The sequence below is a fragment of the Eulemur rufifrons genome, chromosome 21, assembly GCF_041146395.1.
Source record: "Eulemur rufifrons isolate Redbay chromosome 21, OSU_ERuf_1, whole genome shotgun sequence".
In the NCBI taxonomy this organism is placed as follows: Eukaryota; Metazoa; Chordata; class Mammalia; order Primates; family Lemuridae; genus Eulemur; species Eulemur rufifrons.
Genome location: NC_091003.1, coordinates 15,770,512 through 15,786,741, shown reverse-complemented (window position 1 = coordinate 15,786,741; position 16,230 = coordinate 15,770,512). Strand labels below are relative to the sequence as shown.

At 50.5% G+C, this 16,230-nt stretch overlaps 1 pseudogene; it reads right to left on the bottom strand.

Moving 5' to 3' along the window:
- Positions 1 to 10,845: 10,845 nt before the first annotated feature.
- Positions 10,846 to 14,528, bottom strand: LOC138401463 (putative uncharacterized protein YWHAH-AS1; annotated as a pseudogene).
- Between the last annotated feature and the right edge of the window lie 1,702 nt (positions 14,529 to 16,230).

Below are 16,230 nucleotides of genomic sequence, written 5' to 3'. Positions count from 1 at the left end.
CCTAGCCCATCCTTATCTGAAATTATCTGCATTATTGACCTACCTGTGCCAATCTCTTCTCCTCCCTAGAATGTAAGTTCTGGGACTGTTTTTGGTCCCCACCATATCCTTGATACCTACACAGTGTGCTTAGCACATGGTAGGATCAATAAGAGTGTGCAGAGTGAACTGTGTGGCTTAAAGTCCTAAGTTACAAATGAAGTTTGTTCCAGGTCATTGTCCCCAGAGTCTCTTTTGTAAGATAGCATTTCCCTGGCCTATGACTTTTTTTTTTTTTTTTTTTTGAGACAGAGTCTCACTCTGTTGCCCAGGCTAGAGTGAGTGCCGTGGCGTTAGCCTAGCTCACAGCAACCTCAAACTCTTGGGCTCAAGCAATCCTCCTGCCTCAGCCTCTCAAGTAGCTAGGACTACAGGCATGCGCCACCATGCCCGGCTCATTTTTTTTTTCTAGATATTTTTAGTTGTCCAGCTAATTTCTTTCCATTTTTAGTAGAGACAGGGGGTCTTACTCTTGCTCAGGCTGGTCTGGAACTCCTGAGCTCAAAAGATCTGCCCACCTCGGCCTCCCAGAGTGCTAGGATTACAGGTGTGAGCCACTGTGCCCAGCCCTATGACTTCTTTAAGAGAGTAATTTCTTTAAGTGTTCAGCAGTCATTCACTCATTTTCCAGCTCTACCACCTACCAGCTGTGTGGCCTTGGGCAAGTTACTTAATCTCTTTGTGCCTCAGTTTTGTCAGCTGTACAATGGTGATAATAACAGTGTCCACCTCATAGTACATAGGACATAGTGTTCAGTAACATTAGTTCTATTAGTATTTTTTTATCATTATCATTATCGCCACCACGACCATCATCAGTTTGACGCCTAGAAGAGGCGATTGTTGTTTTCTCTCTGCCTTCAAGTAATAATACTTATGCCACTTTTCACATTCAGTGCCTTTCGGTGGCTTTCTATTTCACTCAAGAAAAGGACCAAACCCCTTTAAGTAGTATGTGAGCCCCCACCTACCTCTCCAGCCTCGCCTTGCGTGTTCTCCCCTGTCGCTCGTCCCCACGGCGGTCACACAGGCCTCACTGGCTGTTCTTCATGGGATTTCTGCCTGGAACTTGCTCTCCCCCCTGCGCCTGGCTAGCGCCTGCTCTTCCTTCTTCCAGTCCCAGCTTGGTCACTGCTGTCTCAGCCTTCCACGGCCACTGACTGGGGGAATTCCCCTCATGTCTCGCTCTCAGGGCAACACGTGCCTCTCTCGCAGCCCTTAGCACTATCGTCAGCTTATACTTATTCCTTCAACTTGGACTAATGTCCGCCTTTCCTAATAGACTCTAAACTCCCTGAGAACAGAGACCTTGTACTCCCAGTGCTAGCCAGCGCTTTGCACATAGAAGATACCCGATAAATATTAAATGAATGAATGAATGAGTGGCAAGAAACCCTTTGGGCTGGAGGGGAGCCCTTCAGGTCAAGCCCAGAACTGCCCTAAAGAAAGTCTGCGGCCTTTGCATAACCAGCCAGCCAGCCTTTCCCACTGGCCTCCTGTCATGGAACCAGAACAGCCCTCCTGACTTCTAGTACGTTCCTCCTGCTAGAGACGTGGCCTCCCATGGTCACAGGGTACCTAAGGAGTTACCAGAGTGGGGAAAGCCTTTGTTCCTCTAAGCTGACACAGAATGTGGACATGAAGCCACAGTGCGATGGAGAAGTCTGTGTCGCTTCCTGAGCGTGGTTGTCTCACAGTGCCAGGCACTTTTGGTTTTTCCTTCCCTTTTGAGACAGGGTGACTACTGTGTCCTGAGGGTGGAGTGCTCTGCTCTGGTTTTCCGGCTGGGATGTTTTCTCGAATGGGTTGCAGCGGAGGTTCTCACAGGCCTCCAGACCTGGGCCAGTCCCCCACAGAGTCAGCACCAGGACCTGGCCACGTGAGAAAAACAGGGACAATGTAGGGAGTTTTCAGAAAGTTAAATTAATTCTGAGATTGTCTGCCCTACTTTTTTCTGTGTCAGGATGCCCTTTCTTTTATGAAACAAGGGTGCTAGAAAATTGGTGATTTTTTTTTTTATGTCCTTGTTTGTCAAAATCACCTATTTAATTTTCTTTTGAAATATACGGGTCTGTGGATGGTGGCTGAGCCAGGATGAGAACCTGGGTTTTCTAGCTCTGGGTTCGCATTCTTTCTTCTCTGCAGCCCCTCCCTGGAGAGGATAAGATGCAGGGGAGACACGAGAGCTGGCTGTAAATTATTGACAGGTTGCCATGTGGAAGAGGGGATGCGCTTGTTCTAGTTGTAACCAGGGGGCAGAATCAGGGTCACTGGGTAGCAGTTTCAGAGGTGCACATTTCAACTGGTTTAGAATAAAGTCTTTGACAGGCAGGTACGCAACAATAGAATAGGCTGCCCTGCCCGGTGGTGTTCAGGCACAGGTGTAGCAGATGGTGTAGCAGCCATATTTGGGCTGTTGGAGAGACTATTTGGATCTGAGAATACTGGTTAAGGATCTTGGCCTTGGATTCAAACTGACCTGGGTTTCAGCACCAGTTTCACCATTCATTACCTGTGGGCAAATCACTTTCCTACTCTTTACAATGGGGGTAGGCCTGGTGCAGTGGCTCACACCTGAATTCCCAGCACTTTGGGAGGCTGAGATGGGAGGATCATTTGAGGCCAGGAGTTTGAGACCAGCCTGGGCAACATAGGGACACCCCGTCTCTACAAAAAATAAAAATAATAAATAAATAAAATGGGGGTAACCGTGCCTCCCTTGGAATCCTGTGACGATTAAAAGAGGGAAGTGTGTGTACAATGCCCAGCTCACAGATAGGCCTTCTGTGAGATGTGAATCCTCACATCTGTCCCTAGGGAGCCTCCTGGGGAATAGGTAGGATTTCCACTCCTCTAGTGGAGAGGAAGAGACAGAGAAAGGATAATATGAAGCAGTTTATGAGCGAGGACCAGCAAGAGTGCCCCAGAAGTATGTGCCGGGGCAGTTCTGAGGATGGGAGATCAGGCATGGGCTGATGCCTAAACTGAATTTTGAGACACCGATAGGCTTCTGGTCCCTACTACTGGAAAAGTAAAGAGAAAGGAGTGGGAGCTTCCCAGGAGGAGAGCCTACAGTGGTTGCTGGCACATAGTAGTAAGGGTTAATTGGAAGTAGCTGTCATCTAAGTTTCAAGGGCATGTAAATCCCTCTTTCCTTGGGTTCCTACAGCACTGTGGGCATATTCCTGGCACATCGGAAACGCGTGGTATATGTTGAATGAATAGGGGAAAGATTAGCTAGCCACAGACTAGAGGGAGATATGATTAGATCTAAGTAAGCTGGGCAAAATGGGAGTATCCATCTATATACTCACGTATATACCCATCCATCCATCCACCCATCCTTCCTTCCTTCCATCCACCAACCTATCCATCCACTCATCCATCCATCCACCAACCCATCCATCTACCCATTCACCCATCTATCCACTCATCCATCCATCCACCCACCCATCCATCTATTCATCCATCCATCCCTCCATCCATTCATCCATCCATCCTTCTAACCACCAACCCATCATCTACCCTCTTACCCATCCATCCATCTACCGATCCACCTTCCCACCCATCCATGCATCCATACACCATCTGTCCACTCATCCATCCATCCATCCATCCACATACCTATTCATCCAACTCCTGTCCATCCATCCATTCATCCATTCATCCATGTTTCAGGTGGAGAACAAGACAAAGTCACTGCCTTCATGAAGCTTACACCAAATGGGTCAGGGCTTACAGATACAAATCAAATAATTACCCACCAGTAAGGGTAAAATTGTGACTGTGTTAAGTACTACAGATAGATGAAAGGAACATGTGGTGCCAGGAAAGCCAATCACAGGGTGATTTGACCTTGTCATGGAGGTCATCAAAGGCTCCCCAAGGAAGTGACCATTGAACTGAGAGCTACAGGGTGAGCAGGAGTAATCAGAAGAATTGGGGAGGGAAGAATGTTTCAGGTAGAGAGGGAAGAGTACACACAAGGGTGAGATAAAGTTGGGGGAGTAGGCTGATGATGATTTTTATCCTCAGAGATTCTCAGCAAGCAGCAGGTGATAGGATTAGATTTGTATTTTTAAAAGATTGTTCTGGCTGTGGTTATAGAAGAGAGAGGTGGGGGATGGGATGAGCAAGTGTGAAAGCCGAAGGCCTGTGGGAAGCCAATGTAGTTGTCCAGGAAATTCATGATGGAACCTCAGACTTGGGAAATGCTGGGGGGAGAGGAGGAGTGGATGGACTCGAGGGCTATTTAGGAGATAAAACGGACATGATTGGGCCATGGGTTTTGTGGGAAGGATAGGGTGAGGAAGTTGTCAAGGATGACACCCAGGTTTCTGGATAGAACTGTTGCCAGGCAACAGAGTGAAAGCCAGGAGGGAGTGGGGAAGGGGTGGGACATGCTTTCCCTTTTGGTTGTTTTTATGCCTGTGTTTGCAAAATAAAGGGTGTTGGAGGTGTGGGGCGCACAGCTTCCTGATTGCCTGCCCAGGGGTGAGGAGGCTAGTTTAAGGAGGCTGCACTTCACAGGCTACAGGGAGCTAGGGTATCTTGCCTCTGCATCCAGGCAGCTGTGTGACTTCAAGGGGGCAGCTTCACCCCTCTGGGCCTGAGCTCTAAAAATGATGATCCTCCTAGTCTGGCAACTTAAGGGCACAGAGCCGTCTGAGTCTTACTTGTGTCCACTTGCACTATGTACAGGGCTCCTCCTTGGGAAGCTGTTCCTTGTAGATCCATTTTATCCAGAGCCTGAAGGTGAGAAAGCATTAAGTCTAGAATGTGAAATCTAAAAGGAATCACAGAGCCCGTGTGCACAGTCTTCTAATTGTACAGAGCAGGGCAGCAGCTGTGTCTGACCCATACTTATCTCTGTTCTCCTGCACTACCTTGCCCGTAGGAGGAGAAGTTAAGGAGTTTATCCAAAGCCACAAAGCTATGGGGCAAAAGAGGGTGAGCCCCACATTCTTTTTCTTACTTTGGGATGAGGGTTTGTCTGCAGCCTACAGACATTCTCTAGGATGGACAGGACTAGGTAGAGCTGTGGGGATGGGCCACGCTCAGAGACAAAGGTGATGCTAAGCATCTAGGGGAAGAATGATGAAGGGATCATCTAAAGTTGTGCCCTGCTAAGCTGGAGTCCTTCTGACTCTTTAAAGATTGCCTCTTGTCACGTATGCCTGCTGTGACTTCTGAACATCCTCCTAGGGCTGTAAGATGCTCTTTGCAAAAAAAAAAAAAAAAAAAAAAAAAAAAAAAAAATGCAGAAAACCCAGCCTACCCCCTGCAAATGAGACATGAAGACAAAAACATGGTTTGAACCTCGCTGCTGAGGTTTCCATGGTGGCTCCACTCTGCTGCCCTTCCCATTGGCTAGGTGTCCTGCTCCAGCTTTAGCAACAGAGGCTCAGATACCCATCTCCTTCCTGATTGGCCAGGCAGTGCCGCAGTGCCATGGCAACAGAGGCAGAGGGACCAGTCTCTGCAGAACAACTTGAGTCACCATCTACCTGGGGTGGGCTGAGATCCAGAGGGCTGCTTGTAGGGGATGGAAAGGGAACAGGTAGCCCCCACCTAAGCTCACAATCAGGTGGGGAACCCTCTCCCCTGGTTTTCCAGGGGTTTTGGAAGCTGCTGGGCTTCTTTCTCATCTTGTCTATTCTGTATCTTGCAGCATCTTCCCAGCCCTTCTCTTACCCTGTCTCCCACAGAAGAAAAACCAAACCTCTGGCAGTGCTAAAAGTCAACTAATTTGCCCAAGTTCATGCACATTGCAAGCCAGGATTTGAAACCATATTATATTGCCGACTTAACAGCTTTAGAGTCTTTTCTAGAGAATCCAGGGGTCCTTTCAGTTTTAATAGCTATTTCCTTTTTATTTGTCAAACAACAAATGCTTTTCAAAGTACTCTTTGAAAACTATCTCATCATTTCATCATTGCAACAACCCTATGAGTTTAGTAAGAGGTGAATGACCCATTCACCCTTACCTAGATGAGGACACTAGAGCCCAGAGAGGGCAAGTGATTTGTTCCCTGTCACACAGCATATTGGTGCCAGAGCTGGGCCCCTAACCCAGGCCTTCTGAATTCTTGTCAGGGCTCTACCTCCAAACCATTGACTTAGTCACATCAGGAGGCCTCTAGGAGAGTCGGAGAGCTGTTCTGAGGGGCTTTCTCATCTGTCAGAGAAGCCAATTAGAATCAGACACTCCAGTGTGGACCAAGGGTTTCACACCACAACCCTAGTCCCTGCCAGGCAATGCCAGGCAACTCCTAAATGTGGCCCTGGTTCCTGGGAAGAGTCCATGTTTAACTGCAAATCTTGCCCCCCGTTTCTAGCCATTACCCCCTGGCCCCCGCATACCAACAGGTAAAGAAAAGCTCATAAGCTTAACCACAATCAGTTTTACTGTTTCTGTGTGCTTGAAGCTGTGCTGAGCATCCTGTTTTCATTGAATTCTCATCACAACCTTAGGAGTTCAGCCTTCATTGTCCACTGTTTATAGATGCAGAAACTGGTGCTCAGGAAGGTGAAGTAGCATGCACAAGGTCACACCGTCGTGCCTGACTTGAAAGCAGCTTGGCTGGAGCCGCAGTGATGCTCTCTCTGCTCCCGCAGAATGCTCAGTGCCATAGCTCCAAGTCGCATCCTGGAGCTGATTCTTTTTGCTGTCAGGTCTGCGTTTCTTGTGCTCCGTGGAGGCTGTGGCTGGATCAATTTCTTGGCACTGGAAAAAGCAGATTCTGAGGACTCTGAGGGACTTGGAAATAGTTGGCCCCTGGGCAGTGACTCAGTGTCCCCAACATTGTCTCCCATTGCCCCTTTTCTCCGCTTGCTCATCTTGCAGGAGGGCGTGGCTGAGCCGCAGATAATCAGCAGCTGGCAGGAGGAGAGACGCCCTGGTGGCTTCCTTGGTCTGAACCTGAGCCCCTGGTGAAAATGAACGTGTTGGCAGTTTCTCTTCCTTCCTGTTCAACTTGGGCTCCCTGAAGGTCTTGTCCCTGAAACAGAGCCCAGCCACCAGGCCAGCACTCCTGCCTTCCCAAGGGCACCGGTTTTGGAAGATGTGCCCAGATGGGAGCTCACACCTGCCACTCTGCTCCCCTAAGTGCCACACCAGCAAGCTCACGATCGCTCCACCAACAATTTGCAGCTCCTTCCCTGTGCCAGACACCACACAGGCGCTAGGCAGGTGGCAAGGAACACCGTTCTGGCCCCTGCCCTCGTGGAATCTGCAGCCCAGTGCAGGAGATGGATAGTAAGTCCACAAGTGAATAATCACTATCATGATTTCAGATAGTGCTAAATGCCTTGGACAGGATGAAACAGGATAATGGGATAAGCAATAGCTGGGCGGGCAGAGGTGAGGAGTGGGCTTGGGGAGGGTGGGATGCTATTTTAGCCAGAATTGTCAAGAAAAGTCTCTCTGAGGAGGTGACATTGGAGCAGACACCTGAATGAGGAGGAGGCAGTTGTATCGGTTATGTATGGCCATATAACAAATCCCCAAATTTAGTGGCTTACAGCAACTATTGTATTATTTCTCATGAGTCTGTGGTTGGCCTGGGTGGGTCCTTTGCCCACTTCTCCTGGTCACACATGTGGCTGCATTCAGTTGGAGGCACAGCTGGTCCAAGACAGCCTCACTCACACCTCTGGCCGTCCGTGCTGGCTGTTGGCTGGGGCCCTTCATCCTCTAGTTGGCTAGACCGGCTGCCTTGCGTGGTGGTCTAGGAGCGGTGTTCCAAGAGGGTAAAGGGAGAAGCTTTCAAGGTCTCTTGAGGCCTGGGCTCTCAAACTCATAAAGGGTCACTTCTGCTACATTCTGTTGTCAAAGCAAGTCACAAGGCCGGCCTGGATTCGAGAGGTGGGGAAAGAGACATCACCTCTTAATGCAGGGGAGCAGCAAAGTATTTGTGACCATCTTTAACCTGCCACATCACCCACGTGAAGAGCTTGGGGAGGAGTGTTCCAGGCAGAGGAACAGCAGGTGCAAGAGCCCTGAGGTAGGATGGAGCCCAGAGACCTGAGCCTTGAACAATGGGTTCCTCCACTTCCTTGGTTTCCTCTCCTGTAAAGTGGGAACTAAGGATGCTTCCCTTCCTTTATAGGCATATAGGATGTGAGATGCTTTGCCTCACGGCAGCGTTAGGATTTTGGTTATTGGCCACTGGGAGGGAGGAGAATCAAACACGGGAGCTTGGTTTGGCTTTCCTGAAGCTCACAAGCATCTGTTGAGCGCTGTCTGGCAGGAAGGCACAGTGCTCAGCACCACAGGTCACAGGAGGAGAGTCTCAAGGTTGCTGATCTTGCTGAGCTTATGGGATGAAAAGATTGCTCACTGCCCCAGCTATGACTGAGACACGCCAGGTGCATCTCAGAAGAGAAGAGCTGGAAGGATTTGGCTGCTCAGGGAAGACCTGGAGTAGATGGGATTCCAAAAAGGCCTTGGAGGGCACACAGGTTTGGCTGAAGGAGGGGGAACTGTTGATAGGAGAGGTGTAAGAGGCTGTGGAATTTAGCAATTCAATGCAACAAATCCTTGCTGAACTCCTATGCTATGCCATGGGAACAGAACAGGCAGAGAGAGGCACTATGGGGGCCCAGGGCAGGCACTGGCCAGGCCTGGAAAGCCAGGAAGGCTTCCTGGCGGAAGTGACAATGCTTCAGAGGCCTGATGGATCAGTCAGGTCAACCACAGTAGGGCACTAGGAGGAGCAGAGGATACCAAGAGGGTCCCAGTGGGAGGAACAACAACTGTAAAGGTCAGAGAGGAGGGAGGGCTTGGGACTCTCAAGTAAAGGCAAAGAGTTGTGTCTGAAGCAGAGAGTCCATGTGGAAGAGAGGGGAGGGATGCGCTCTGGGCCAAAATGGGCCTCGTGGGCTAACTAAAGTCTTCATCCTTTTTCCTGAGGGCAATGTTTGTAGGATTACCAGATTTCACAAATAAAAATACAGGTTGTCCTGTTAAATTTGAATTTTAGATGAACAACAAATAATTTTTTTAAGCATAAATATGTGCACGCAATATCTGGGACATTCTTTTTTTTTTTTTTTTTTAAGACAGAGTCTCTCTCTGTCACCCAGGCTAGAGTGCTGTGGCATCAGCCTAGTTAGTTCCCAGCAACCTCAAACTCCTGAGCTCAAGTGATCCTCTTGCCTCAGCCTCCCTAGTAACTGGGACTACAGGCATGCGCCACCACGCCTGGCTAATTTTTTTCTATTATTAGAGTTGGGGTCTCACTCTTGCTCAAGCTGGTCTTGAACTCCTGAGCCTACGCCCTCCCACCTCGGCCTCCCAGAGTGCTAGTGGGACATTCTTATACTAAAACATTATTCATTGTTTATCTGAAATTCAGGGGTTCTTTTTCTTTTTTTTTTCTTTTTAGAGTCAGGGTTTTATCCTGAGTCTATGCTGACTTTGTGCTATGTTGTCCAGGCTGCCCTTGAGCTCCTGGGCTCAAGTGAGCCTTCCCGTGTAGCTGGGTCTACAGGTGCACACCACTGCACCCAGCTTGAAATTCAGTTTTAACTGGGCCTCCTGGTGACCTTAAGTGTGGGATCATGGCAGGGTTTTAAGCAGGGAAACTACGAGTTCATATTTATATTTTAGGAAGCTCCCAGGATTTGTAGGAAAATAGACTAGAGGGAGACCAGGAAGGGGCAGAGGATGAGGTTCCTCCTGTTGTGGAGGCCAGAGAAGTGTGGGTCCGCACCAGGAATGGGGGCATCACATCGTGTCTGCCAACCCATCTGCCTGCCCCACGCGGGAGGTGGCCTTGGATAAGCCCCAGGTGATGAGGCCCTGGAGGGCTGCAGACCAGATCAGACCCCAGCTCTGCCTCGCAAGCCTCTAGCACGGTCTGCTCCCTCCTGGACCCTCAGTATCCGTATCTGCCAAACAGAGGGGTCAGATGGTCAGAGAGATTGTCTGTGAGGGCCCTTCTGCTTCTGCCATGCTGGGGCTCTCTGCCCATCCTCTCTCTGGTATCTCTCTTTGGGTGGGCCACCATGGTGGAAAGTCCAAACCCGAGATGTTTGGCTCCAAGGTCACCCTTTCTGTGCCTCCTTGCTCCTTCTTCCCTTCTGCCATCACTCTGGCCAATGAATGCACAAAGGGTCCCCTCACCTCCTCTCTCCAGCTTCAGGTCCCAGGCCTGGTCTGGGAGAAGGGACTCACCATTTGTGGACATCCTGTTATGTGGCAAGCTAGGGTCTCCGCACCACGTGTCTCATTCAATCCTCACAGCAGCACCACAGGCAGGTCTTGGCCCCATTTCACAGATGAGGGAGCTGAAGCTCAGCCATCAGTTGCTGCCCTGGTCACACAGCTGGGCAGGGCCAGCCTGGAGTGGAGTCCAGATCTGGCCGGCGCCAGTGCTCTGCCCTCCCCCTGTCTCCAGGAAATGTCCCCGGGAACCCCTAATCCCCCATGTATTCAGCGCTTGGGCTCCGTCAGCAGTCTTCTTGTCCCACTGCAAGCACATGCTGCCCCGCTCTTCCTGAGTTAAGCCAGGGACTAAAATGGGTTGGCATAGTGCTCATCTGCCGGGGCCTCATGGTTTATGAAGCCCTTTCCCGTCCGTGCCCGCCCCACGACCCCATGGAGAGGCTGCACGGCCCCTCCAGCTCTTGGAGACTGGGGCTTTGCCGCAGTGATGGCCACATTAAATATTAATAGGACAGCTCCTAGCACTGCTGTGATGTCAATTACTGGGCCACTCGGTGAGGGCTGCGGCTGCCTTTCCAAGGTGAAGCAGTGACCGGAATTAAGCCGGCTCAAATGGCATCCCAGGAGGCTGGCTGTCAGGCCTCGGAGAAGATGCTGGTAATGTAAGGCGTGGCAGGAGGCCAGAAGTTTTCCTCTTCCTCTGATCTCGCCAGCTCACTCAGGCTCCAGAGGCATCCTGATGCTGGCATGATGCATTCAGTCACTTGGCAAGTATTTATGGAGCACCTGCTGTATACCAAGCACAGTACTAGGCTGTGAAGACACAGCCGTGAGCGTGACGAGGTCTTTGCATCGTGGAGCTCCCTGTCTGTTGGAGGAGGGTGAGAAACCCAGCACTGCAGGTGAGGGCAGGTGCCTACCCCAGTCTAAGGCCAAAGGATCCTTCCAAAGGAAGCCAGGGTGATGCTGAAACCTGAAGAAGGAGCCCAAGTTAGGCAGAGAACGAGGAGGGGTGTTCCAGGCAGAGGGAATAGGTTGGGGGCACAGATCCTTGTTCCACCTGTTCTGAGCCACTTCTCTGCAAGTTAGGGCCCCACCTCACAGGGTTGCTATGAAGAACAAACGAAGCCATTGCTAGCAATAGCACAGGGCTGGATGCATGAGATACACAGGGAGAACTCAGGGGTAGCTGTATTATGAAAATAGCTCTCTGCCTTTATAGGATTCCCTTGCACTGCCAGGAATTCTTCCCCCGATTTGGTAAGCAGAGAAACTGAGGTTCAGAGAGGTGATCAGACATGCCCAGGGTTACATGGTGGACCCCAAGTTGGACACATGACCCTAGGCTCTGACTTGGGCATTTTGCCATACTCCAGCCACAGGAACCTGAGCAGTTGTTTCAGCTCAGTGAGACACACAATCCCACTGGTGATCCCAGCACAAGTTCCTTGGCTGCATTTCCAAGGTCAGTCTTGGCTTCTTTGAGGCAAAGCCCCAACTGTCTGAGGATGAGCCCAGAGCTGGGCTTTGGGAGGCCTGGACGTGGACTTGGTTTCGCTGCTAACCCGCTGTGCGACCATGGGTGAATTACTTTCCTGCTCTGAGCCTCATTTGCCTTAGGACCAGCTGAATCACCAGCTACCATTGTCTGGGTCTCTGATCCTCCTCCCAACAGTGCTGTGGGAACGGAACTACTTTTAATTCCATATTAAAGATGAGGAATCAGTCTGAGGGGGGCAAAGTGACATGCACAAGACTACACAATTAGCAAGTGGGGACCAAGATTTGGAGCCATGCTTGTCTGCTGGCAGAGTTGGCCATCAGTCCACCATGCTGTGCCGCCTTTTAGAGTGAGAAAACCAAAGCGAATTGTCTTCAAGATCCTCATTATGGGTCTGTGATTCTGAGATTCTCTGAGTTCCCGGTTGCCACAGCTTTCAGGGCCCAGTGACTTCATGGGGAAGGCTGATCCTCCAACTGTCCCATTTAAAGGGGGTGACAACATTGTCACAAGTACCAGGTAGGCAGCACCCACTCCCTCCCTCAGGCACAGCATTACTCCTCCTGGCAACAGCTCAGAGAGTCTAGCAAGGACAGCAACATGCCCGTTTTAAGAAAGAGGAAACTTAAGCTCAGAGAGCTGCAGCAACCTACCCAGGTTCCCCCAGCTGCAGTGGAAGAGCTGAGATCTAAAGCCAGGTCTGGTAACTCCCAATCTTGTGCTCTGAGTAATCACAGACCCGCCAGAGTCAACCTGGGCGCCCTCCCTATCTTTTCAGCTCCTTCCTGGCTCCTGCAGTCCTGCCTTCCTCCCCTCTGCTCCCTCCCTTTTCTTATCTTTCACTCGGCTGTCATTTAATCAGTGAGCTGTCAGTTGATTTAAGGTGTTCCCCCTCCTGGGGTGGAGGAGAAGGAAGACCTTGGGCACTCACAAACATGGCTTTCATGGTGGGATTTCTGTAATATGCAGAAGGTGTAACCACATTCAATTCAGCATTCATGGAGCGGTGCCTGCATTCAGGACCCTCAGCCAGGCATCCCAGGGGCTCAGATAATGAATGAAACACAGGCTCTATCCTCCGGTGCTCACATTCTGCAAGGGAAATGGCAACTTCCTGGGGAGTGGGACGTTAGGTGGTATAGGTGACAAAGAGCATTAACTTTATAGTCAGAAAGACCTGGGGTTCAAATCCTAACACTTCTACTAGCTGCGTGACCTCAGGTGAGAGGACGCCTTTCTGAGCTTCTGTTTCCCCATCTGTTTAATGGATATAAAAGGAATAGTTGCCATGAGGATTAAATGAGATTATACATTACATTAAATGACATAACACAGTGCTCGACACCCTGTAGCTGGCCAGTAAACGTCAACCCTGCTGATGTTGCTCTGTGCAGATGGTGGTACCAGTCACAGTAGGAGTAAGTGGAAGGCAAGAGTACTTCTTGTTGCAGAAATTGGGAAGGCTTTTTAGGGGAGGTAAGATTTCAGCTGGGGATTAAAGGATTGAAGAAGCAGGGAATGAGGTGGAGGGATGAGAAAGGACATTCTAGAAACTCATGGATAGAGTCAGGGACCTGCTGGGCCTGCAGTGTTCAGAGAGTAGGTGATGACCTTGGAATGATGGGCCTGGGCCAGGTTATGAAGGGCCAGGTGGAGGAGCTTTGATGTTTAAAGGGGGAGAGGTTCCACCTATGACCCCAGGGACAGCTCAGTGCTGTGTCTGCAGAGGTCAGCCTCCTAGAGCCAGTCTTCTCGTGTGGCTTTGTTCCTCTCAGATCCCTTTGTTTCCTGCGTCAGGGCCAGCCTGCCACCGTTTTGTCTGGGCTCAGAAGACAGAAGGCTGTAACAATCTGCTTGCCTCCTACTAACATACTGGGGAGGAAAAGATGTTTTTTAGCAGAGTTTCCTGGCAGGGAGCCGTGGTGCAAACTCAGCGACCCCCTCTCTCTCTCTTACTCCCAGGGTATGGTTGAAGCAGCAGTGGATGACAGTTATGCTCACAGCTCAGTGACTGAAAGAATGTTCTCAGGCTCTCAGGTCAGGGGCAGCGGTGGAAAGAGTGGTGGAGATGGAGCGGCTCTGGATCCTGGTTCCTGCCCCCTGCTTCTCGGCTGCAGTTGGGCAAGATGCTTAACCTCCCTGGGCCTCAGTTTCCTCATCTGTAAGATGGAAACAATAATACTGACCTTGCCTTAACCAAGAGGGAGCGTATTGGCAAATGCTGCCCCGTGGCCTGCTATGGAGTAGGGTTTCGTTGCCTTCTTCACTCCATGACTTGACATGATCCAAACACTGGGCTTTCGAAGCATCCCTGTTTTATCCTCTTGGGTTGTCCTGTCATTTTCTGTTCATCTTCCAATGGTGAAATACCCTAGACTTTCAGAGCTCGGGGGGAAAAAAAGGACTTTGCCATCCACCTGTGCAGCCTCCCATTTTACAGGTAAGAAATCCAAAGCTCAGGCCGGACGCGGTGGCTCACGCCTGTAATCCTAGCACCTCTGGGAGGCCAGGAGTTCCAGACCAGCTTGAGCAAGGGTGAGACCCTGTCTCTACTAAAAATACAAAAAATTAGCCAGGCGTGGTGGTGAGCGCCTGTAGTCCCAGCTACTGAGGAGGCTGGGGCAGGAGGATTGCTCGAGCCCAGGAGTTTGAGGTTGCTGTGAGCTAGGCTGATGCCACGGCACTCTAGCCCAGGCAACAGAACAAGACTCTGTTTCAAAAAAAAGAAATCCAAGGCCTAGAGGTGAAGTAACAGCATTCTCCAGCTTTCCTGGACCATGAAAGCCCTCCCACCTGGGCCCACCCAGTGGGTGCCATGCAGAAGCTTGAGGCAACTATCCAGAGGGTTCGAGCCAAAGGATCTAGAAAATTCTTTCTCAGAAACACAAGCTCCCAGACCATCTGCAGAAGCCTCTTTGGCCCTCATTTTCACTGCAATCCCGTAGGTGACAGCTCTGCTTCTCCCCCTGGGCTGAGCTCCTCTGAACAAGCTCGAGGGGGGCGGGTGCTGTGAATGGGGCTCTGAGCTCCACCCGCTCACAGATTGCAGCTACCAGGACGTTTCTGCACGTCTTAATGCCAAAAGCTGCCTTGGGTACCGGTCTGCTTCCAAGGCAGGCTCTGAAAGAGCGACAGAAGGCTCTGGATGATCCTGAAATCTGTGTGCTCATTCTGATCTTAGACACAGGGGGCGGGATTTGGGATCAGCAGAAGAACACTGGGGTCAAAGGAAATGACGGAAAATGGGTGTGGGTGGGGAAGGCTTTGGATGACTGCAAGCAGCTGACCTTTCTGGGTCTCAGTTTCCTGGTCTGTATAGTGGGGATAACAACCTCCCTCCAAGTGACGATTTTTTTTTTTTTTTTTTTTTTTTTAGGCAGGGGTCTCGCAATGTTGCCCAGGCTGGTCTCCAACTCCTGGGCTAAAGGGATTCTCCCATCTCAGCCTCCCAGGTAGCTGGAATCACAGGCGTGTGCTGCTGCACCTGGCTTCAAGTGCAGAGGATTTGATGAGATAATATATGAGGGTAAATTGTTTACCCTCAAGGCAGGCAGAGAGTGATTAATAAACAAGAGCTGCTGTTGATGCTATTGTTGGTGGTGTTTATTGTCATTGGCTAGGGATAAGTAGGGTCACCTTGGCAGCAGGCAGCCTGCACTGGGGGAAAAAAAATTAAAATCCTGTCTGGGTGACACTAATTTGTGGGCAGGTAGCCCCACCAGCTCAAGATGGTAACCATGCCAACAGTGTGAACACCATCTCTCTAGAACAATACCAGGTTTTCTGTGTAATATGTCCCTTGGTGTCCAGACTTCTCAGGCAGCTCAGAGTGTCCTGGAGTATCTGAGGAAAAAAAACACAAAAACCAGGTCGTGCCTTTTCTGGGTCACCTATTCAGTGGGCTCTGGTGGAGGGTTCTGTCAATGCTTTGGAAATCCAGCCCCGCGTGAGGAGCAGTCGTGACCACCAGCTCAGAGTGGGTTGCAGCAAGGAATTATTACAGCTTTGCAGCTGTGTGGGCGGTGCCGGCACCGTGCAGGCACAGCACACACGCCTGCTGACCCCCACAACAAACCACAAACCTAAGACACAGGCACGGTCAGTCCTGTTTATTTTAAAATGAAGATTCTGATTCAGTAGGTCCAGGGTGGGACTTGACTGACTTCCTTCCTCCCTTCCTCCTCCTTCCTTCCTTCCTTTCCTTTCTTCCTTTTTCCTTCCTTCCCTTTCTTCCTCCTTTTTTTGAGACAGGGTCTCACTTTGTTGCCCAGGCTGGAGTGCAGTGTTGCGATTCATAGCTCACTGCAGCCTTGAACTCCTGGGCTCAAGGGATCCTCCCACCTCAGCTTCCCAAACAGCTGGGACTACAGGTGTGAGCCACTGCCACTGCATCAGCCCCGGTTTGTCCCTTTGTGCAAGTAGCGGGTACTCAGCTGGTACACTGGCAGAATAGGATTCGAACTTAAGTCCAGAACCATGTTCTTTCTCCCATTCACACCACACAACCTCAGGAAGCTAG